At 42.8% G+C, this 24,000-nt stretch overlaps 1 pseudogene; it reads left to right on the forward strand.

Annotated features, from left to right (window-relative positions):
• The first annotated feature begins 1,899 nt into the window (after positions 1-1,899).
• On the forward strand, positions 1,900-22,987 carry LOC130016578 (glyceraldehyde-3-phosphate dehydrogenase-like; annotated as a pseudogene).
• The last annotated feature ends 1,013 nt before the right edge of the window (positions 22,988-24,000 follow it).

Below are 24,000 nucleotides of genomic sequence, written 5' to 3' on the forward strand. Positions count from 1 at the left end.
TATGTCACTTTCTTCTCTTTCACTGTTTGCGTATAGAAAAGCCATGGAATTTTGGGTATTGATTTTATAGCCTGCAAATTGACTACACAAGTCTATTGTTTCTAGGAGTTTCTTGGTAGAGGTTATAGGGTTCTCTAAGTATAGTATCCTATCATCTGCAAATAGTGAGAGCTTGATTTCTTCCTTTCCTACCTGAATGCCCTTAATATCTTTTTCTTGCCTAACATCTATTGCAAGTACTTCCAGTACTCTATTGAACAGCAGTGGAGAGAGTGGACATCCTTGTCTTGTCCCTGATCTTAGAGGGCAGGCTCTCAGTTTTTCCTCATTGAGGATGATACTTGCTGTAGGCTTGTGGTAGATGAAGAAAACATCCAAGTCCATCAAAAACTGGGGTGACGAAATGAATAGAAGCTTTCTTAAAGAAGAAATCCGAATGGGTAAAAGACAGATGAGAAAATGCTCTACATCATTACTCATCATGGAGATGCAGATCAAAACCACAATGAGATATCATCTAACCCACAGAGATTAGCCCACATATAAAAGAACAAATACAAATGGTGCTGGCGCGGATGTGGCAAGAAAGAAACCCTCCATCACTGCTGGTGGGAATGCCGACTGGTTCAGCTCTTTTGGAAGACAGTATGGACGATTCTCCAAAAATTAGAAATTGAGCTCCCATTTGACCCAGCAATACCACTCCTGGGAATATATCCCAGAGAGGCAAAAAGTATAGTCAAGTGACATCTGCACTTGTTTCTTCATTGCAGCACTCTTTACAATAGCCAGAATCTGGAAAAAACCTGAGTGCCTGAGAACAGATAACTGGTTAAAGAAACTTTGGTACATCTACACAATGGAGTACTATGTAGGAGGGATACTGGGATCCGTGGTGGTGGAAAATGGGCTCTGGTGGAGGGATGGGTACTTAATCATTGTATAATTGAAACCCAAGCACAAAAATTTGTAAGTCTACAATTGTACCTCTTGGTTTGTCACTAATAAAAACTAAAAAAAAAATTAATGTTAACTCAGGTCTTCTTAGCGACAGACTAGGTGACCATGGGAAGATTAATGAAGCAACTAGGGCTGGGAAAGGCCATTCTGATGAAGTTTCAGATGGAGATTAGGAACTTGTTGTAGGGAAATGCAGAAAAAGCAATCTTTGTTATAGAATGGCAAAGGACTTGGCTGAATATGTTTCTCTTCTGTTTTTCTGTGGATAGGAGATCATGATCAAGACCATCCTGTTGTTCGTCGATTGCCTCAAGCAGGCCCCAGTAATGTCTCCTTCATCCTAGCCCTGAGATTTTTTTAAAAAGTGCCATATTCAAGGCTCTTTCAGGGTTAGGAAAATGAGACCCACAATTGTTACTGGTATTTGGCATATTGGGTACGCCACGGGGAGTTTGCCAGACTCTGCTGTGTGGGCAGGATACATGCAGTAGCCTGCCAGTTTGTCCAAAGTAAGAATGAGATAATAGTCTCTGGGTCTTGGCCGTTGATGGGATTAAACAGCGCCAGGGGGCTAGTTGGTGGGTGTGACCTCCGCCTACTGGAATATGGAGGATTTGGGTGGAGGATGCTCAGCCCTGATCCAAGCAGGCTTGGAGATCTCAGCCCCGGGACCCACATGCCTTTGTTCCTCTGCCGGTACCTTCATGCATGTGGAGAGTGATCTCAGCATGGTGGTGGCTGGTTCTGGAGGTCTTCAGCTGCCGGAGCCCTGGTCGGGGCAGGGAGGGAAACTCAACCTGCTCCCCTCCAAGGAGCCCTGGTGAGAACAGCCAGGTGCAGGGGCAGAAGACTCTGGATAAGAGAATTACCAAGAAACAAACTTGGCTGTTTCACAGAGGATATTTCCTTTTTCTTTTTCTTTTTTTTTTTATTAGCGAAATGGGCTGGGCGCTGCAGGTAGGGCGTTTCTCTTGCACGCAGCCAACATGGCTGACCTGAGTTCGATTCCTCCGCCCCTCTTGGAGAGCCCGACAAGCTACCGAGAGTATCTTGCCCGCACCGCAAAGCCTGGCAAGCTACCCGTGACGAATTTGATATGCCATACACAGTAACAAGTTTCACAATGTTACTGGGCCCACTCAAGCAAATCGATGAACAATGGAAGGATAGTGATAGTGATAGTAATTAGCGAAACACCATGGGGTACAGTTATAGACTTACAAACTTTCAAGCGTGGGTTTCAGTTATACAATTATCGAGTACCCATTCCTCCACCAGTGCCCATTCTCCACCACCAATGATCCTAGTACCCCTCCCACCCCCACACCTCACCCCCCCAACCCACCTCGCCTCTGTGGAAGGGCAGCATTCCCTTTTGCTCACTCTTTCCTTTAGGGTGTTGTAGTTTGCAACAGAGGTTTTGAGTGGTCATCATGTTCGTTCTATAGTCTGCTTTCAGCACGCATCTCACATCCTGAGTGAATCCTCCAAACATCCTTTATTTGGTGTTACCTTCTCTATCTGAGCTGCCTTTTCCCCCAGCGTGTGAGGCCGGCTTCCAAGCCCTGGATCAGACCTCCTGTTTCTTATCTCAATTATTCTTGGGTGTTCGACTCCCATTCTGTTACTTTATATTCTGAAGATGAGTGCAGTCTTTCCATGTCTGTCCCTCTCTTATTGGCTTATTTCACTTAGCATGATACTTTCCATGTAGAACCACTTGTATGTAAATTTCATGACTTCATCTTTTCTAACAGCTGCATAGTTTTCCATAGTGTAGATGTACCAAAGTTTCTTTAACCAGTCATCTGTTCTTGGGCACTCGGGTTTTTTCCAAATTTTAGCTATTGTGAACAGTGCAGCAATGAACATAGAAATGCAGATGCCACGCCCGCTCTGAAGAGGTCATGTCCCCTACGGGTACCTGGTGTGTGTGTGGGGGGTATAATCTGGGGGAAGAAGAAGACCGGGCAGAGCATTGGGGATGAACAGGAAAAGCTTCAGGGATAGCATGTGTCCCAGGGTCCTATAGAACGCCTGAGGCATGTATGCGGGGAAAGTCAAGTCCTGGGTTCGAATAATGACTAACCTGGGGAAGAAGAAGACCCCACAGAGGATATTTATAAGCAAAGGGTTGAAGAAATTCCTGATTTCTTCTGAAAGCCAACAAAATATGGAGAAGAGTAAAAGAAATTTAAAAGGCATGTTTGGGGGCTGGAGCAATAGCACAGTGGGTAGGGCGTTTGCCTTGCATGTGACCGACCCGGGTTCAATTTCCAGCATACCATATGGTCCCCTGAGCACTACCAGGAGTAATTCCTGAGTGCACGAGCCAGGAATAACCCCTGTGCATTGCCAGGTGTGAATCAAAAAGAAAAAAAAAAGAAAAAAGGAAAAAGGCATGGTGAAAGCACAAAGGGACCAGAACATAAAGACTTGGACAAGTCCTCAGTCCACTGTAGACAAAATGAAATATGGGACACACTTTCCCTGTGTGTGAACTTTGGATCTCGTTCACACCACTAGTTTAACCACAACTAGTGATCGGGCAGAGTCTGGCAAACTCCCCATGGCGTACCAAATATGCCAAATACCAGTAACAATGATGGGTCTCATTCTCCTAAAGAGCCTTGAATATAATCTCAGGGCTAGGATGAAAGAGACGTTACTGGGGCCTGCTTGAGGCAATCGACGAATAACAGTGATCTTGGTTAACTGTTGGTCTGTGGATTGGTCATGGTCAACAGAAGAGAGGTTGAAACCACTGATCTGTGCCTTGGTTATAATTGCTGATATGTGGATTAGTATGCAGAACTGATCTGTATTCAGGTGTAAAATGTTAAAGACTGTTGATCCAATTGACCACTTCTAGTAGAAATCTTGGGAGTTGAACTTGAGTAGGACAGAAATGGGATGAAATGAAAAGAGCTCACAGCAGTTCTCTGAGTCAGTTGGACTAGCCATTGATCTACTCAGCTTCCACACACTATATTTTCACAATGAAGAACGACCCTGCAGGCAAATTGGGGAACAGAATGATTATCTTCTCATTTTCAAAAGGCCAAGAGTTGCCTCCTGGATTTGGAGGGGTGTGATACCCCCACTCTCCACCAACAGAGCTCGGAGAAGCTGGATGAGATCGGTGTTCACTGGGTCGAGAAGGTGGAATATTTAGCTTTAGACTGTTCTAAAACCTTAAAGTCTGATAATATGTGCATGCTAGGTTTTGTTCTTGTTTGGGATCTATCACTTGTTTGTTCTTTACAATGTCTCCCTTTTGGAATAGGAAAATCTCTCTTAAGCCTGTCCTCTAACATTCTTTTAAACTTAATTTGTTGCATTGTCAATAAAGCCCCTATTTGCTAGTCAGTTGTTCCTATGTTTTTCTAGGATGACAAGGTTGAGGAGCTCTTCAAAAGCCTGTGGAAACCTGGTGAGGGTGAAAGGTTTGAGGAAAGGAGGAAGTGGAGAAAAATTACCAGAGGAAGGAAACCAGAGGAAGTGGGGATTTGGAGGCAAATTGGAGCAACTCAAAATTGAGCTCTGGAAGAGGCTACAGCTTGGTCACACACATTGACCTGTAGGACCCAGGCTGCAGACAAGGTCACTGAGGAAAAAGAGGCCAAAGAATTGAGAGGCAAGATTTTTACATCCAGAAGCTAATGTGGAGTTAAAAAGAAGATGGTCCTCGGCCCTGCCAATGACTGCTCTTGGAAAGGGGAAAGGTACAGTGTGAGTCTATAGTAACCATTTCAAGAAAGAAATAGGATTTTAGGAAAGAGGAAGAGATAATTATTGGAAGAAGCAATGAGGAGAAATATAATCTAGCTCTCAAGGGTTTTGTGAGGAAACAGACTTCTTTGAGGGAAGTGTAGGAAAAGCAGTGATCTCGGAGGAAAGCCAGGTTTAAGTAAGAACAAAAGCCATAAATGTTCAGAAAAGGAGCTCAGTTATAGGTTATCGGAGTGATCACAGACCGGCTTGCTCTCACTTTGTAAACTTAAATCCTAGAAGCATCTAATGGGACCTGGCCCACAGATTCTGCTGGAAGGAAGAATGGACTGACTGTTCTGGTCCCTTGAGATTTTAGTCTACAGAGTTCTGGCATCAAGCTTGTCACACACTGAAAGGGTGAGTGAAAAAAACAATAACAACAGAGAAATGATTGCCTAGGAGCCAGCTTTGAACAGGATGGAACTAAAGCTAGCAGTCGCCTGTCTGCTTCTACTGAGAGTTGTGCTGACAAACCCAAATTCCTCTACCCGATGCTCCAGGGTCATAGTCTAACTCCTTCCAAGCTATCCTGTCTTGTTTCCTATGCTCCACAAATTCAGATTCTCTACCTGACAGGTCAGGCTCCCAGCTGTCCTGTCAAAACACCGCACTCATTCCTGACTCCTGGCCTCAACTCAGGAATTTCCTAGTGCTAGAGTGGCCTATTGTAATCTACCCCTGCCAGTACTTTCCTCTCCTTTCAAGGTCAAGACCATGCAAATTCATCCCTGAGCCTTAACTGATACAAAACTTTCCTCTTTTCAGATTTTCTACAGCCTTTAAAATCACACCCTCTAGTGTACACTGTATCATGATCGTCTTATTTACTTGTTACTTAAGAAATGGATCTTGCTTTTCCGGATAAATATTGATTTTCTTCTTCAGGGAAGGAAGATTTTCTATTTTCTGCTTCAATTTTTGCCATCTTTCTCCAAGGGCTGACCTCACAGCCTGCTCTCTTTCCAACGGCAGATTGCCTCAGTTCTTCTCTTAGTTTTGCCTTTGTCTTTTGAGACATCATCTGAGTTTATGGGTTTCCTCCAGTGGATTCTCCCTTCTGCTCCCATTGCTGTGTACTGCTTCTTTCTTTTCTGTCTGACTTGTCCTCCTTCTTCTCTAGCACAGGATTAATATAACTTAGTTCTTTCTCTTTTTGTACTTTCCCCAGAATGTCTGTACCATTATAGAGTCTTTATCTATCACCTTTCTGAAGCCCCATAGCAATTCATCGCTCCCACAGGAATCAAGGGTCTCAAGTATACCACTGGTGCTGAGGGTGAGATATATTCGAAGCACTGAGTGGATGACACTGAAAGCATGAGATCCAAACTTTAACAAAGTATCTCAGAAATGTGCTGGTCAAGGAGGCAGGCTTTACCACCAACAGCTTGGTCCCCCTGGCCAAGGTCATCAATGACAACTTTGGCAATCCTGGAAGGGCTCATGACCACAGTCCATGCCATCACTGCTATGCAGAAGACTGTCGACTGCCCCTCTGGGAAACTCTGCTGTGATGGCCGAGGGGTGGTTCAGAAAATCATCTCAGCCCCCATGGGCAACGCCAAGGCCATGGGCAAGGTCATTCCAGAGCTGAACATGAAGCTGACCGGCATAACCTCCCATGTCCCCACCCTCAACGTGTCCATTGTGGATCTGATCTGCTGCCTGGAGAAAGCTGCCATATATGATGACATCAAGAACGTGGTGAAACAGGCCTTGCAGGGGCCCTTCTAAGGAATCCTGGCCCATACCATGGACAGGTAGTCTCCTGCGACTTTAGCAGTGACACCCACTCCTCCACTTTCCTTGCTGGGTCTGGTATTGTCCGCAAAGGCCACTTAATCAAGCTCATTTCCTGGTGCAACAATGAGTTTGGCTGTAGAACTAGGGTGGTAGACCATGTGATCCACATGGTCTCCAAGGAGCAAGCCATCCCCCTACCACCCAGGGCCACCAGCCCCAGTGTGAGCACTTAGAAGAAGAGAGGGGCCCTCAGCATCTGGGGAGTCATTTCCCCACTCATCCAACACAGAGAACCTCCCGACCTCAAGTTTCCATCCCAGACCCCCTAGAGACTGGAAGAGGCTTAGGCTGCTCCACCTTGTCATGTACCACCAATAAAGTGTATTGCACCCTGAAAAAAAAAAGGAGGCAGGCTTGGAGTGGGAGGGAACCTGGGGACACTGGTGGTGAGAAGTTGACACTGATGGTGGGATTGGTGCTGGAACTTTGTATGTCTGATACTCAACTATATATAACCTTGTAAATCATATTGCCTTTATAAAAATGATTTTAAAAAATTCGTCCATACACCTAATTATTTCTCCAGAGACTAAAATTACTTTTATGACTAAGCACTGACTTTTTCCACATAGGAATTGAGCTTTTGTTTCCACATGGATGACCTTAATTCCTTCTGATTCAGCATGCTGACATCAAACTCAGCATCTTTCTTTTGATATAAATTTTCCTCCTGGAGGATCCTTTTTCTGTGAAAAATTGTTCACTTGTCACACTGAAGGATCTTTTTTATAGCAAATAAACAAAATCTCAAGCTTTATTCAATTCATTTTTATTGACTCACCCTTTGGTACACAGTTGCAAAGTTGTTCGTGATTGGGTTACAGTCATACAGAGTTCCAACACCTGTCTCTTCAGTAGCTCATCCCATTCACCAGTAAATGCTTTCTGATTATGCATGATTTGGCCTTTGTCTATTTCTTCAGCTTCATTTTCCTTATCCTACAATTTAGATCCAACTCTACTCAACTTCCCTAACTTTTTGAAATCAAATATTCAGATTTTTAACATGCTGTTCTTTCTCCATGTCTGCTGCTCCTTCCTTCTTTATCTAGGGAAATTTTTTATTTTTGAATATTTTAAATTTTAATTTTCAATTGAATCATCGTGAGATACAGTTACAAAGATTTTATGATTGAGTTTCAGTCATACAATGTTTGAACACCCATTCCGCACCAAAGTACATTTCCTACCACTAATGTCACCAGTATCCCACCAACCACCCCCACCACTGCACCCCTTGCCTCTATGACAGGCACTTTCCTTCTTACTCTCTCTCTACTTTGGGGTATTATGGTTTGCAATACAGACACTGTGAGGGCATCTTGTTTGGTCCTTTGTCTATTTTCAGCACACATTCCCCATCCTGAGCGATCCCTCTAACCATCATTGACTTAGTGGTCCCTTCTCTACAGCACTTGGTCAGGTTTTATATAGAGAAACTTTTAGAATCAGCATGAATGTCACCTGACCTACAAAGGATTTTACCTGACTTTCTAGACTTTGGCCTTGCACTTTACAAGCTATGTATATATTAATTATAAAGTATATAATGTTGTATTTATTTGCACAATTATCAGATTACACAGGATCTGAGCTTTTTTATGTTCTATAAAAGCAGTTTCTAGTGTAGATATATAGAGGAGACTTCATCCTCAAAAAGCTGAATACACATTCTTCTCAAGCGTGCATGGAACATTCTCCAAGATAGACCACATGCTAAGCCACAAAACATACCTCCATAAAATTAAGAAGTTAGAGATAGTATCAACAATCTTCTCAGATCACAAAGTGCTGAAATTAGAAGTAAATCACACACACACAAAAAAGAAAAGTAAATCAAATACCTGGAAAATAAACAGTTCACTAGTGGACAACGAGTGGCTTAGAAAGAAAATCAAAGAGGAAATGAAAAAATTCCTAGAAACGAATAAAAATGATGACACGAGCTACCAAAACTTATGGGATACAGCAAAAGCTGTGTTAAGAGGAAAGTTTATATCTCTACAAGCATTCCTCAGGAAGGAGGAGTGAGCCCACAAAAGTAACCTAACCTCACAGTTTAAGAGCTTGGAGAAGGACCAACAAAAGGAGCCCAATCCGAAAAGGAGGAAGGAAATAATAAAACTCAGAGCAGAGATTAACGAGATAGAAACCCAAAAACGAATCCAAAAGTTCAATGAAACCAAGAGCTGGTTCTTCGAGAAAATATAGAAGATCAATAAGCCTCTAGCAAAACTCACAAAGAAAGGGAGAGAGAAAACCCTAGTAAACCGAATCACAAATGAAAAGAGGGTCATTACAACAGAAACTACAGAAGTTCAAAGGATCCTCAAAAAGTACTTAGAGCAGCTTTATGTCACGGAACATGAATACCTCAAGGAAATGGATAAATTCCTAGATTCCTATAGCCTCCTAAGGCTGAACTAAGAAGACCTGGAATACCTGAACAGACCTATTAGCATCAAGGAAATTGAAACGGTAATTAAAAGTCTCCTCAAGCACAAAAGTCCTGGCACAGATGGATTCACCAGTGAATTCTTCCAAATCTTTAAAGAGGACTTACTCCCAATCCTTTTTAAGCTTTTCCACGAAATTGAAATATCAAAAACACCTCCAAACAGTTCCAACGAAGCAAATATCACCCTGATACCAAAAGAAGACAGAGATACCACAAAGAAAGAGAATTACAGGCCAATATCCCTGATGAACATAGACGCAAAGATCCTGAACAAACTATAAGCAAATAGAATCCAACCACTCATCAAAAAGATCATACACCATGACCAAGTAGGACTCAGGGCAGGGATGCAAGGATGGCTTAACATTCGGAAATTGATCAACATAATACAACATATCAACAAAAGAAAAGATTAAAAGCACATGATCATATCAATAGATGCAGAGAAAGCATTTGACAAGATCCGGCACCCATTCATCATGAAAACCCTTACCAAAATGGATAGAGAGGGGACTTTTCACAATATAGTTAAAGCCATCTACCACAAGTCTAATCAAGCATCATCCTCAATGGGGAAAAACTGAGAGCCTTCCTTCTAACATCAGGGACAAGACAAGGATGCCCACTCTATCCACTGCTGTTCAATATAGTACTAGAAGTACTTGCAATAGTGGTTAGGCAAGAAAAAGATATTAAGTGCATTCAGGTAGGAAAGGAAGAAATCAAGCTCTCACTATTCATAGATGATATGATACTATACTTAGAGAACCCTATAACCTCTACCAAGAAATTCCTAGAAACAATAGACTTGTATAGTAAAGTTGCAGGCTATAAAATCAATACCCAAAGTCCATGGCTTTCCTATATGCAAACAGTGAGAGAGAAGAAAGTGACATGAAAAAAAAATCCCATTCACAATGGTGCCCCAGAAAATCAAGTACCTAGGAATCAGCTTAGCTAAGGAAGTAAAGGACCTGTACAAAGAAAACTACAGGGGCTGGAGCCATAGCACCGCGGGTAGGGTGTTTACCTTGCACGCGGCCGACCCCGATTCGATTCCCAGCATCCCAAATGGCCCCCTGAGCACTAGCAGGAGTAATTCCTGAGTGCATGAGCCAGGAGAACCCCTGTGCATTGCCAGGTGTGACTCAAAAAGCAAAACAAACAAACAAAAAAACAAAAAAAAAACAAAGAAAACTACAAAACGCTACTTCAGGAAATAAAATAATACACAAAAAAATGGAAAGATATCCCCTGCACATGGATCAGGAGAATTAAAATTGTCAAAAAGGCTATACTTCCCAAAGCATTGTACAAATTCAATGCAATACCTATAACGATACCCATGCCATTCTTCAAAGAAATGGAGCAAACACTCCTGCAATTTATATGGAACAATAAGCCCCCACGAATAGCTAAAGCAATTCTTGGGAAAAAGAAAATGGGAGAAATCAACCTCCCTAATTTCAAACTCTACTACAAAGCAGTAATAATTAAAACAACATCATACTGGAACAAAGGCAGAGCTGCAGACCAATGGAACAGGGTTGAATATACTGACATCTCCCCCCAAGCATATGAACATGTAACCTTTGATAAGGGGGAAAGAACAGTGAAGTGGAGCAAGGAAAGCCTCTTTAACAAATTGTGCTGGCAAAACTGAACGGGTACATGCAGAAAATTGGGCTCAGATCTCTGCCTAACACCATGCACAAAAGTAAGATTAAAATGGATTAAAGACCCAGCATCAAACCAGAATCCATAAAGTACATTGAAGACAAGGTTGGCAAAACACTCCAGTACATTGAAGCAAACGTTATCTTCAAAGATGACAGGCAAAGCAAGTGAAAACAGAGATAGACAAATGGGACTATCTTAAACTAAGAACCTTCTGCACCTCAAAAGAAACAGTGAACAAAATACAAAGACAGTCTACAGAATGGAAAAGAATATTCGTCGAATACACATCTGACAAGGGGTTGATATCAAGGATATACAAAGCACTGGTTGAACTCCACAAAAAGAAAACATCCAACTCTATCAAAAAATGGGGCGACAAAATGAACAGAAATTTTCTCAAAGAAGAAATCCGAATGGCTAAAAGGCACATGAGAAAGTGCTCTACATCATTAATCATTAGGGAGATGCAGATCAAAACAACAATGAGATTTCCTCTCACACCACAGAGACTGGCCCACATCCAAAAGAACAAAAGCAACCGGTGTTGGCACGGATGTGGTGAGAAAGGCACCCTCCTTCACTGCTGGTGGGAATGCCGACAGGTTCAGCCCTTTTGGAAAACAGTATGGACAATTCTCAAAAAATTAGAAATTGAGCTCCCATTTGACCCAGCAATACTACTCCTGGGAATATACCCGGAAGAGGCAAAAAAGTACAGTTTAAATGACATCTGCACTTCTATGTTCATTGCTGCACTATTCACAATAACCAAAATCTGGAAAAAACTCGAGTGCCTGAGAATAGAAGACTGGTTAAAGAAACTTTGGTACATCTGAACAATGGAGTACTACGTAAGCTGTTAGAAAAGATGAAGTCATGAAATCTACATACAAGTGGTACTACATGGAAAGTATCATGCTAAGCTAAATGATTCAGAAAGAGATGGACAGACATAGAAAGATTGCATTCACCTGGGAAACATAAAGTAACAAATTGGGAGAGTAACACCCAACTATAGCCGAGATAAGTACCAGGAGGTTTACTCCATGGCTTGGAGGCCAGCCACACATGCTAGGGGAAAAGGCAGCTCAGATAGAGAAGGGAAGCACCAAATAAAGTGTGTTGGGCGTATCCTCCCAGGATGGTAGAAGCATGCTGAAAGTGGACTATGGACCGAACATGATTGCCTCTCAGTGCCTCTTCTTCAAACCACAGCACCCAAAAGGAGAGAGAGAACAAAAGGGAATGCCCTGCCTCAGAGGAAGTGTGGGACAGGGGCGGGGGTGAGGATGGAGGATGGGAGGGATTCTGGGATCCGTGGTGGTGGAAAATGGGCACTGATGGAAAGATGGGTACTTGATCATTGTATAATTGAAACCCAAGAACAAAACTTTGTAAGTCTACAGCTGTACCTCATGGTTTTTCACTAATAAAAATTTAATAAAAAGAAATAAGATGAACATATAAGTAATATATATCTGCATATAGATTTTTTAAATGTTGAAATTAATAGACTTATTGATGCATATATTACTAAGTTTGTTGGGAATGAATGTATTAAAACAGACCTTGCTTAAATGTCTTACTTAAATGCTTTCTATGTTCCTGATACTGCAACAGGTGTATTACACAGATTTTCTCTGATTTTTTAGATTTTAAAATTGTCTAATTTAGAGAGTTGTTATCTGAATTTTTGTGCTAATAATGAATTCAGGAAAATGAAAAAAAGCAGTTTCTAGTGACAATATGTGCTCATTTAATGCATTTTAACTAATGAATGTATCAGTGAATGAATGAATTTTTCCAAGTCCCCAAGTCTTAAATTACCATTTCAGATTTGATGTTCACTGGCCTTTTCCTCCTGTTGCCTTTGATTCTCACATTTTTAAGCAATTAGAAAATGGTGTAGTTTGGATTTTTCCATTGTATCTGTAGTTTTTGAATAAAACATACATATCTCTGATAGCATTATTTCTTTTCTGTAAAGTTGGATTCCTGTGATAATGCTGGATCTGAGAATACTTCCCAGGGTCAATTAAAAATCCATCCTTACCTCCTTTTTCCCCACAGACCCAAACCCAAGATGCAGTTCTCAGGATCCGCTATGACTTGGAAGTAAGCTGCTGTTTCATGATCTCACCTCAGTTTCCAAGAACTCCAATACCAACCACACTTTCTTGTATTCCCATAGCATTTGCTTTCTTTAAAAAGGAAAAAAAGAAGTCCACGTAATTATTTGGTGCTTGCCATTTGAGATTTCACTACTTTCTTTTGCTTTTGTAATACCCCAAAATTTTGGATCCTGCATGGCGGTAGTATGTTCCTGGGTTTTAGCAGGATGACTTTAATTCTCTGAAATTTTAAGTGACTTGCTTCAGATGCCACCCGTTTCACAAATTCTTCAGTTCCTGATTGACATGCTTGCAGAAGAATTCTTTCCTTATGTCCTCTTTTGCACATTGTTTAAAATTCCTTGGACATAGGCATCATGTGAACTTGATCTTGCTAGTTTATGGAATGAGAATTATGACATAAACTTTCATACTAAAACTAAGGGGCTGATCCACCAATCTCTGGGTAAACTAGCTAAAACTAGCTAACTGACACTCAATGTGAACATCTCTAAAGCTTTTTGTAGGTTCTGTGCAAAACGCAAAAGGAAGTGGTCTCAAAAGAATTATGACATCAAAATTAAGATTGCTGGCTTGACTCATTAACCATCACTAATTGCTCATCCATTCCCACGATTATGGGTTTTAATTAGCTCTATTCTCAGATGGTGCAGATCCATGATTTATCAACTTGATTATCCCTCTTAACATTTGGGATTTATTAGGTGCAGGCCTGTCTTTCAGTTACAGTTTAATTGTGTTAACTGCAAATGCAATTAATTATGTCACCTCTGGGGAAGAATTTCACAGCCACGTTTGGGGGAGGGTGGTAAGTCCCTTATTAAACTGGTATGTGTCGAAATTCTCCAGAGAAAGCCCCAAGTCTGTGTTTTTTCAGTCAGGCTTGACCATATCCATCTTTTTTACGCCTCCCCCAAACCCTTTCTTTCTTTCTTTGGACCACTGTTCATCAAGGCGATTGGTAGCTGCTTGCTTCTTGCAATTCAATTTGGGGGATATTAGCAAATGAGAGTCGTTTTATTTCCTGTCAGAATCAATATGCTTTGCCTCTCTCTTACTGTCGTAGTGCCTGTTCTCCAGATTTGATTTGCTGCTGCTTTAAGCTCTGCATCAGGTCCTGCGTCGAGGTTCTGCTCCAGGCCAGCTTCCTTGGGAAGCGCCCAAATGCCCCTTCCTGCTTCGAGCTTTAGCTCAACTCCTGCCTGTAGTCACTCTGGGTCCTCACATAATAAATCACCTTAACCTGTTTCTCAAACAAGGTCAGATTGTGCCACTATTCCTAACAAAGGGGGGTGGCTACCAGGGAAGGCATTGAAACGTCCCTCTTAAGGTGCAGTTCTCAGGGCAGACGGAAGAAAGGACAGAACGTGCTCTGTGGTGGGGTGGTGGGGGCGGGGGTTAGGGGGGCAAAGAGCCCTGCTGGGATGGGGAAGGGACTCTGCTGGGGGAGAAAGTCCTTTTGCTTTGTGGCCAAAGAATCTTTGCAATGTTTGAGTGGGTTTCCATGCCATAAACCTCGGGGGCATTTAACATATCAAAAGCAAATAAAAATGACACCCAGATGGCTCACTTCTGAGGAGCCTTGTGCAGTTTTGGGAATGGTCCATCTCTGTGGTTTTCCGAAATATTCTAAGAATATATTTCCCGATTAAGCGCTCTGTTCTCTTCTTCTTTCAGCCCACCGTGGTCTAGGCTGACCCGAGGACTTGGGTCCCATCAGCGAATGCAGAGGCCCGGCCTCACGCTCAGGAGTCACTTAGGATTTTCTGTTGTGCAATTAAGCATCTGCAGCACCCCGCAGCCACGGAGGCGCTGTTTATTCAGCGAAAGTGCCCTGTAATTTTTTTAAAATAATCCATCTTTCACAAATAAAGGGGCCATTGATGGTCCACACCCCCAGCCCGCATGCCTCTGCTGAAAGGCCTCCTCTGGATGTGTGGCTGGTCACAGTTAAATACCTGACAAAGTGATTCAGGCCTTTTTCTTTCCTTGCTACCTCCTTCCTAACATTTCGTCCTCCTTTTGAAAAGATATGTGACTTTGCTAAACATGCTTGCTTTCTTTTACACCAGTAATCAGATAAGGCTCCTCCCTCTCATTTTTTTTTAAGAGAGAGACACAAACAGACAGAGACAGCAAGAGACAGAAACAGACAGAGAGACAGGGAGACAGGGAGAGAGGGAGAGACAGGAACACTGGCCATTAAAAATGATTAATGCCAGCTGATTTGATCATCGTCCAGTGGAGGTACAGGGCAAAGGGGGATTTAGTGCAGCCTCAGAACCAACTTCTTTATGGCTCTCTGCTAATGAGGAATCACATTAGGCATTTTACTGTCCGTGAGTTGATTAGCTGCAAATGAGAATATGTTCCTGGCACAACACTCACTACAAAGAGCCCTTTCTTTTCGAAAACTTCCAGTGCCAGGATGTTGCTTGTCCTCAAGACTGTTCTTTTTCCCAGGTTTTCCAGAAAACGGTTGGATGGGTTCAAGTACGACCCTGATGCAGAGGGAGAAGTGAATCTCCAAAACAAACAAGTCTGTGACCAACACAAAGACAATGGTGATGAGGCGGATTTTGCAGTGAGGGGTTGAGGATCTGGGTGACTAGAGAGAGCTGGCCAAGGTGGAAAGCAAGCGGGAATTCTAAAGTACCTTTTCTAAGTGGAAAGAAGGTCTCTCCCTAGCTCTGTGTGTTGGGACCAACCACCTACCCTACCGAAGTCACTTTCCTCATCTGACAGTGGAATGTTTCATAGAAAGATTAGAACAAAGGAGATATTTGTTTGAAGAACGCGGAGCATGGTGTCTTTGGTATCTTGGTATCTTTTCAACACAGTGGTCCTCCCCCGCCCCCCTCCCCCTCACTGTTGGGCTTCTTAAGGGTGCAGACACGTTCTGTTCAGTACTGGACCTACAGACCTGCCATCTTCTAAATATCAGTGGCTCCCCTGGAAGTAGCAACGGCAACTGTGTGTTCCTTGTCCATTTTTCCTCCTTCTTCATCTCTCCACTTCCACTATGGTGTTTAGGTAGTGGGAATTCGCCAACATCCTAATTTCCAAGCCTAGAAAAGTGCTTGGGGCGATGTTGGAATGTGATGCTGGGAAGCATGCTTAGTGTTAGTTTTGCATCTTTTCTCTCACTGAGATTTTGAGCAACTCCCTACCTCAAATATGGGATTCTGAAGCTGGCCTCTACCCTTTCATAAAATGGCAATAATATCCCAGCCCTGGCACTCTCCGGACTGCCAGGCTAGGGCCTGTCAAGGCTAGGTAGAGATCAGAAGAGATCTTTTCTGTGCATCTTGGCATGAATGTTTAAGTACATACACACGAATCAATGTACAAAGATCACTTCAAGTGAACATGGATGCACATGAACCACACACACTGCTCACAAATACATGTACAGACATGGACATATATTAATAGGACCCATGAGTATGTGCACACACAAAATAGACATACTCACCATGGGCACATACACAGGTACCAAAGATACACTCATGCACACACATACAGATATGAACACACAGATACACAAGGGTATATACATACACACATAGAGGTAACTCACACACAGACATACATGAACAAATACATCTCTGAGTCTTTGTTTTTGTCCTCAAACTCTGACCTCTCCAAATTTCATTGCTGAATTCTGTCTGAAGGAGTCTCTCTCCCTCCTAATGCACAGGGTAAAGCCTAGTTACACCCCTTTCCCCACCATGTGACAGTGTAAAGAGCAGGACTTTGGGGACATGAGGAGCAATGGTTGAGGACATGAAGACGGAGCCTCAGGATGGGATTAATGCCACTGTAAGAGTCACGAAATGGCTTTGCCCTGGAATCTTATCTCAGATTTCTGGCCTCCAGAATGTTGATAGGCCAGGAGTTTGTGGTCCTTGTTAAATCAGCCAGTGGACCAGAATGCACAGAGCTGGTTCTGGACTCTGCAGAGGAGTGGACAGAGTCAGATCCATAGTGATCTACTACCTGGGAACCTTCACTCTGCATCTGACCCTCTGGTGCAGGATTCAGGGCCTAAGGCATCTTCTGAAGGAGGCACAAGCAACATAACTCGGTGAGGATGGTAATATTCAAAGGGACTTTCCTGGGTCCCTCAGTTACTTAAAGGAGGGCGTATGCCTACCTAAGCCCTGTAGGGACATCACAGCATTCTGTCTTCCTGGTTTGGAACCCACTGTACCATCCCAGCTGGTTCCTGCTCTGATCCCAACATGGGAAGGGCCACCAACTCTGGGACTCTGCTGCTTGATGCACCTGACACATGGTTATCTGGCTCACTGCTTTGTGGAGCTGATTGATCGATCAGAGATCTGAATTGGTACTGATGGACTCTGTCTCCCAGATTACCAGGTAACACAATGCAGCACCTTAGACCATTAAATACAAACTTTGTATAAAACCGCACTATTCAGAGCAGCATTTTGTGAGGTTAGAATTTTTCCCTTTTATTCAAATGAACTCGTTACTAATTTACATAGTTTCAGAATGTTTCTCTAAGAGGCCATGTTTCTGTGGTTGGAGAGCTAGTACTGGGAGCAAGGTGCTTGTCTTGAATGTGGCTGATCCAGACTCCATCTCTAGCACCTCATAGGGTTCTGTGAACACTTCTAGGTCTTGACTCCTGGGCACAGAGCTGGGAGTAGCCCCCAACCATCTTGGGTAGAGTCTCAAACTGCATCTCTTCAGTGATTCAGCATTTCTTCTACAAAATGGGGAGAACACCATAAAAAACCACATGTGATTGTGAACACTTACTATGTGACCTGGAAAAGAAGATACTCATGAGCAAGTGCTCAGTCTTATTGCAGGAAGCCACACATAGGGACTCTGCTGTTCATTGCTTCTGCTCATTTGACCTCTAAGCAGAACACTGTCTATTCTTCAGCATTTTCTTAGATTCTTCCTCTCCTTATCTACAACTCGACTTCAACATCATCCTGTCTTATTGGTGTGTTAACTTTATCTTATCTCACTCTTTTCAGGCCATATTTTACATATTTCACTCTTTTCACATATTACTGTGACTATTTTCTCTAGAATTGTCACCTCGACTTCATTTTCAAGGCAAACACCCTACCCGCTGTACTATTGCTCCGACCCTAGTAAATGCTTTTTAATAATATGTCTGTGTGTGGCATACAGAGCAAAAACATCACAGTTAGGAGTTATTATTACAATCGCATTATTCTGATTCAGACACAATTCTGTATTATGAGATCCTGATTCTAGAAGAAAATTTGGAAGCACAGGGAAGTGACATTGAAAACTAGAGTATCTACTGGGTAAACCTAAAAGCAAGGTTAGGTCTAATAGGGGGTAGATGCTTTCAACTAATATATTCACTTCTCGACATTCTACTATATATCAGAAAATGTGATAATTTTGCCAACTTTACTGAGATACAGATTGCCTGGTTATTTGTTTAAACAAATGGGTGTGGGTGTTTCTGGACTTCCTGCTGTTTAAGTGCTACACATAAACTAATTTTGCGATGGAGTTCCTGTGAGTGTTTCTGGATGAGACTAACATTTGAGTTGGAAGGCTGAATATACCAGATTACTCTTTGCAGGGTGGGTGTGCTTTATTCAACCCATTAATGGCCTAGTGAGAAATAATTCTCTCTCTGCAAATGTCCCATCTGGGACTTTGATCTATTCCAGTTTTTTGGACACAGAGTTGGGCTGGATCATGCCCATTGGTTCTTCTGGACCTCAGTTTTTCTGCTTGAACTATAAATATACATTGGTTACTCCTGGGTTTGGAATCCACAGTTACCACTAACATGGATTTTTTTCTGGCAAACCTCTGGAAAACTCTATTACAGATTTTGGTAGAGAGAGTGGTACAAGAGTGGAACAGGATGTTAAGGATTAATTTTCTGAATTGGTTCTGGAGTTTCTGGAATTGACTCTCTGATGAGATTTCAAGATACTGATGACTGTTTCAATAGTTAAGAGGAATCTAGAGTGATCACCGGAAGTATGTGAAGGGTCTCCATTAGATATTCTTGATCACCCACTTAAAGGAAGCAAGTAGTTGGGCGAGTGTGTGTGTGTGTGTGTGTGTGAGAGAGAGAGAGAGAGAGAGAGAGAGAGAGAGAGATTTTCCATCATCGTTGGAATACCATAAAATACCATGATGCTGACTGGCTGCTTACAATATTGCTGAGGAATGGAAAAGAGAAATGAAAAAAGAATGAAATAAAATGAAAATGAATATTCACTTTTTAATGAAAACAAAAAAATGCGAACTTGGGAATTTTCACTCTCAGCTCAAATGTCACAGAAGTATCTAGAAAACCTGTGTGTATTTGTATTCAAGGACATCTTTTCCTTCTTTTAGCTGAGGGCTAAAATTATAAAAATTCAATGTGGACTCAGACTCTCACCCTGCACTGAATTTTCAGTGTGCTACAAATTTGCACTCACATAGGTTCTATTTTCAAAATATTTCAAGATATTAGCATTTACTCACCACATCTACTATCATTTTCACCTGTTACCATAACAACCTCCTGACATCTCAGCTCCATTCATTTGCATTGGTTTTCATAATAGCAGCCATTTCGATCATGTTAAAATATAATCAGAGCACACTCCAAATCTACCTATGTTCAGGATGAAAATATTACTTCTTCCTATGGTCTATGAAGCTTGTTGAATTGCGATGAGTTGTCATGAAAAACCTCACTCAGCATGTTACAGAGGAAATAGCTAAAATGGCTACTTTCTAGCTCTTGGGTTCTTGGGGTTGGCAAGTATGAATAATACCTTGGCCACTGTCTATCTTTTGTGTGAAGGCTCTTTATTTGTAGCTCAGAAGAGGTCATTAGCTTCCCTTGTTTAGAACAGGGACACCAGCAGCTCTTTGCCAGAAACTCTCAGTTGGCAGTTAGGACTCCTGTAGTTTCAAAGCACTTCCTTCTCCCAGTAGCTTCTTTCTCTCCCAGCATCACCATTCCAGCTGCTCACACCTGTGCTTACATATTGTGCTTGTCCCCACCCCTGTTGTCTGGCTAGTTATGCCCAGTATTAAGGCAGGTGTGAAAACCAATCAACATGATTTGTTACACCAGATCACCTGGACAAAGACCACTAAGATCGCCTCTGATGTGTGTCACCCAGATGGATATACAAAGGCCTTACCTCCTTCACTACAAGAGGTGGTTTCAATATTCTTCCCCCACAGAGCCTGGAAAATCTTAAAAAGTGACTTGCTTCCTTGACTGACCCTCAGTCTCTTCACCTACACATGAAGGGATAATGTTGCTTTCTCCACAGCACTGTCAGGATGAGTAAACAGATCAATAAGCACATATTCCTCTCAAGTGCTTGCCATTGAGTGTGTCTGACTTATGCTGGTTGCTTCTTTCCAAAGACATCTTGATCTGTCTCCACTGGCTTCTTTTCCTCTGCATGTGGAACTACAGTGTTGGAAGCATTTGTGCATTTGTGGATTCTGCCAGTTAATTAGTTTCATGCACCATACTGGGTGGCTTAATCCCCTTTCCTAGCACTCCTGAGACTCTATGAAATACAAGACGACCATTCTTACCATAAAATTATATTGAGGAATTTAATGAACACAAAATGCTATATACCATCTGTATTAAAATTAAGTATGTAGCTAGCGTATAGACAACAGTTTCCTCAGTGACCTTGTTCGGTAAAATTGTCTACTCTCTCTGTGCAGAGGTGGGAGATATGACTGACATTGGCCTCATAATTTCCCTGCCATCGCGAATGTCATAAAATGAAGAGACCAATTTCCCCACATTTTATACTTGTAAGAGGCTTAAATTCATAGGCTTAACCCAACTACCTGAGTTCTAATACCACCTCCTGTACCAACTCAGACATGTTATTGGTCATTATAACTCTGTATGTGGTTGTATAAACAAGGGTAATTAAGACCACTGTTGTAATAGGGCAACTCTCTGTGACCTCACACATGTGTCCACTCTCACGCTTTCTTACTTGGCAGCTCGATGACAAGAGTGTGGAAAAATGTGAATGATGGTCATTGAGAAGCCACACCTAGAGATGCTTAATCCCCCTGACCAGTGTTTCATTAGCTAGAAACCAGGTAGTGTGTGTCTGTGTGTGTGTGTGTGTGTGTGTGTGTGTGTGTGTTTGGGCCATGCCCAGTAGTGCTCAGGTCTTTCTGCTGGATCTGCACTAAGAAGTCACTCCTGGTGGGGCTTAGGAGGACATCTGGGGTGCTGAGAATCGAGCCCAGGTTGTGCAAGGCAAACATCCCACCCGCTGTATTATCTCTCCATACCTTTTTAGTTTACAGAGCAAGAATGAACACTTTCTATTATTCACATCTTGAAGTCTGGTGCCTGCAATATCAGTGATGAGTCAATGTTGAACAGCTTTTTGCTCACTAAAAACCCTAGCTTAAGTCAGACTCCCTTGTGTGCAATAGGTGTATTAGTGAGTATAATTTTTTTAAAGGGTGGATAGTTCTATTTTTACTTCCCTTTTGGACCTCACTGAGGTCCTAGAGATTCTTGACCAAATGGGTCAAGGGTTCCACATGAGGGCACAGGATATGGTGATGTCTGGGCCTGTGATGCTGGGGACTCCCATGGTAGTCTAGTGGCTTCCAGCATCATACCCAGTGATGTTCTGAGGACCATGTGGTGTCAGAGATCAGGCTTGTGCTAGCCATATGACAGTGTGTGCCTTAGCCCCTGTCTCCATCCTCTCCAAGGGCCGTCGACAGCAGGCACCTCTGTGTTTCCCTAGGGGCCACTCAAACCACCTTTCATTTCACTGGGATTCAGCTTTGACTTTTCTTTCTGCTTCTGGTGAAACCTGCAGGATCCTGCAACCATTCTGATGATGCATGTGGTCCTAGAGACCCGAGGCTACTCAGTCCCTAATGGAGTGGGCGACCTGGTGGATGCAGCACCTGATGAGAGGTATCTCAGCGACACACAGTTCTTCCACAGATGTTTTCGGGAAAGGTCGCTGCTTTGAGTCCCCATAACAATGGCGCTTGTTAGCAGGAGGCCAAAGTCAGGGAACTGGCTTGGGGGTGCCAGGTAATGCCCAAATAGAGAGAATAATGCCACTGTCCAGTTCTCCCTTCTCACTTTATACTATTTTTAAAAATTATTTTAAAATTTATTTTATTTTTGCTTTTTGGGTCAAACCCAGTGATGCATAGGGGTTCTTCTTGCTCCTGGCAGTTCTTGGGGAACCATAGGGGATGGCGGGAATCAAACCAAGGTTTGCAGCAGTCAAGGCTTCCTTCCTTCCTTCCTTCCTTCCTTCCTTCCTTCCTTCCTTCCTTCCTTCCGGTGTTTGGGCTGCATGGGCTTTGCTCAGGGATTCATCCTGGCTCTGCATCCGTGATCACACCTGACAGGGCTTGGGGGAACCATACGGGGTGCCAGGGATTGAACCTTGTTTGCAGGTTCCTTTTGCGGTGTTCCGTCACTCTGACCCTGCAATTGTTCTTACCTCTTGGGATTTGGGTCTGTGAAGGTCTGTGCACTCATGGTGCCCTCCTAGGCTTGTGTTTGCAGGCCATTGGGACCTTCCTACCATGACCTCACTAAGCAATTAGTGGGTGACATGCACTCACCAAAACCCAGGGTTTGACCAAGCTTTTGTTTCTGCATTTATTTGGGTTTTCAATGTGAAATTTTTGGTGCTTTTGAACTTCTGAGGTGAAGAGGAGAGGATCTTCCAGGAACCAGGAGGCCAAGGGCGCTGTGCATGCCCCTGGCTTTGCCATCCTGGCCTCCCAGAACACCTGCACCAACTTTCCTGCTCTCAATGATTTGGGAGGCCCAGGGCCTCAAGTCTTAGGGATTCAATTGCAACCACGTCCTCTTTGTCACCAGAGGTAAATATTTAAGGCTTTTTCTTTAGTAGTATGACCTTTAGAATAGCAGCACACCTTGGAGGAGGCTAACTGCGAGCCATGGTCTTCTGAGTGTTTTATACAGAGTATGGCATTTCGTTTCCTTGTGCCACTGTCACTGTGAAGCCGTATCGATCCTGATATTCACTGCATCATTGTCATCTTCATCTTCATCACCATCATTTTCATCGTTATGGCCATCATTGTCCTGATAGTGGTGGTATCTGTTTACAATCCAAATAAAGGGCGGGGATTTAAACCTGGTTGATCTGCCTCTACGATCCAGGCTCTCAAATGCTGTGTAAGAATTGGAAGAAAAAAGAAGTGGTCCAGCTAAGCTTCCTGTTGACTCATGGAAACTTTGGTCACACAGAGAGGATGTGTGGTTTTCCTAAAATCCCTCAGTGAGATTGTACCTCTCAGCTCCTCTCAAGACCTCTTTCCTTTCTGCAGAATGAATTGTGTATCCCTGCACTTTAGGAAGAGAGCATTAAAGGGCACGGGACTGAGGCAACTCTAGAATAATAGTTTACTCCAGGTAGAGTAACTTTCCTACGAGGCAAGAAGGGAGGGTTGGAGGAAGTGTGTGTGGGAGTCTGTATGTGGGTGGGTGGGGAAGGGCGAAGGAGGGCCCTGAATTAGAAATTGTGTTGCATTACATTTGGGCCAGCTCCAACTATTTGGATTCATTATGGGTCTGTATATGAGAAAAGGAACCTGCCACAGTTCAGGCACAGCGATTTGCCTTAGGGCACTGGTTTGTCAAATTGGAATCTAATGTGAGTTTGGTGCAGTGGGTGTTCATGGGTGGCATGTGTATGCGTGTGTGTGTTTGTGTGTGTGTGTGTGTTTGTGTGCGTGCGCCATGCACACATGTTTTCATGCAGCCTTCTATGTGTGTGTCCCTGGTGTTGCTATAAAATAGTCCATCCTAGGACTTGCTTGCTACCTCTTACCTGAAGCCCACCTCCCTAACGTGTCAAGAATTATAAATTAATCACCTGGTTGGTTTGCACTGAACTCGCTAGTGTTTATGAAAGGGAATTCATTGGATATGCCTGTTAATGGAACACGTGTAATAATACTAAAACCTGTGATTATAAAGTATTTTAAGGCCCATGAGTTTCTAATAGAAAAACATGTTATTTGAGTGTTTATTTGCTGGTGTAAGATGGCTAATTTTTAAGGAAGGGTGCCTATTTCACTTTTAGGAGGACCATGATATTAATACTGAAAGGTAGTTATGATTTTGTGAAAGTGTGAAAGCCTTTTTTGCTTCTA

This window comes from Sorex fumeus, unplaced genomic scaffold (genome assembly GCF_029834395.1).
Source record: "Sorex fumeus unplaced genomic scaffold, SorFum_2.1 ptg000157l, whole genome shotgun sequence".
In the NCBI taxonomy this organism is placed as follows: domain Eukaryota; kingdom Metazoa; phylum Chordata; class Mammalia; order Eulipotyphla; family Soricidae; genus Sorex; species Sorex fumeus.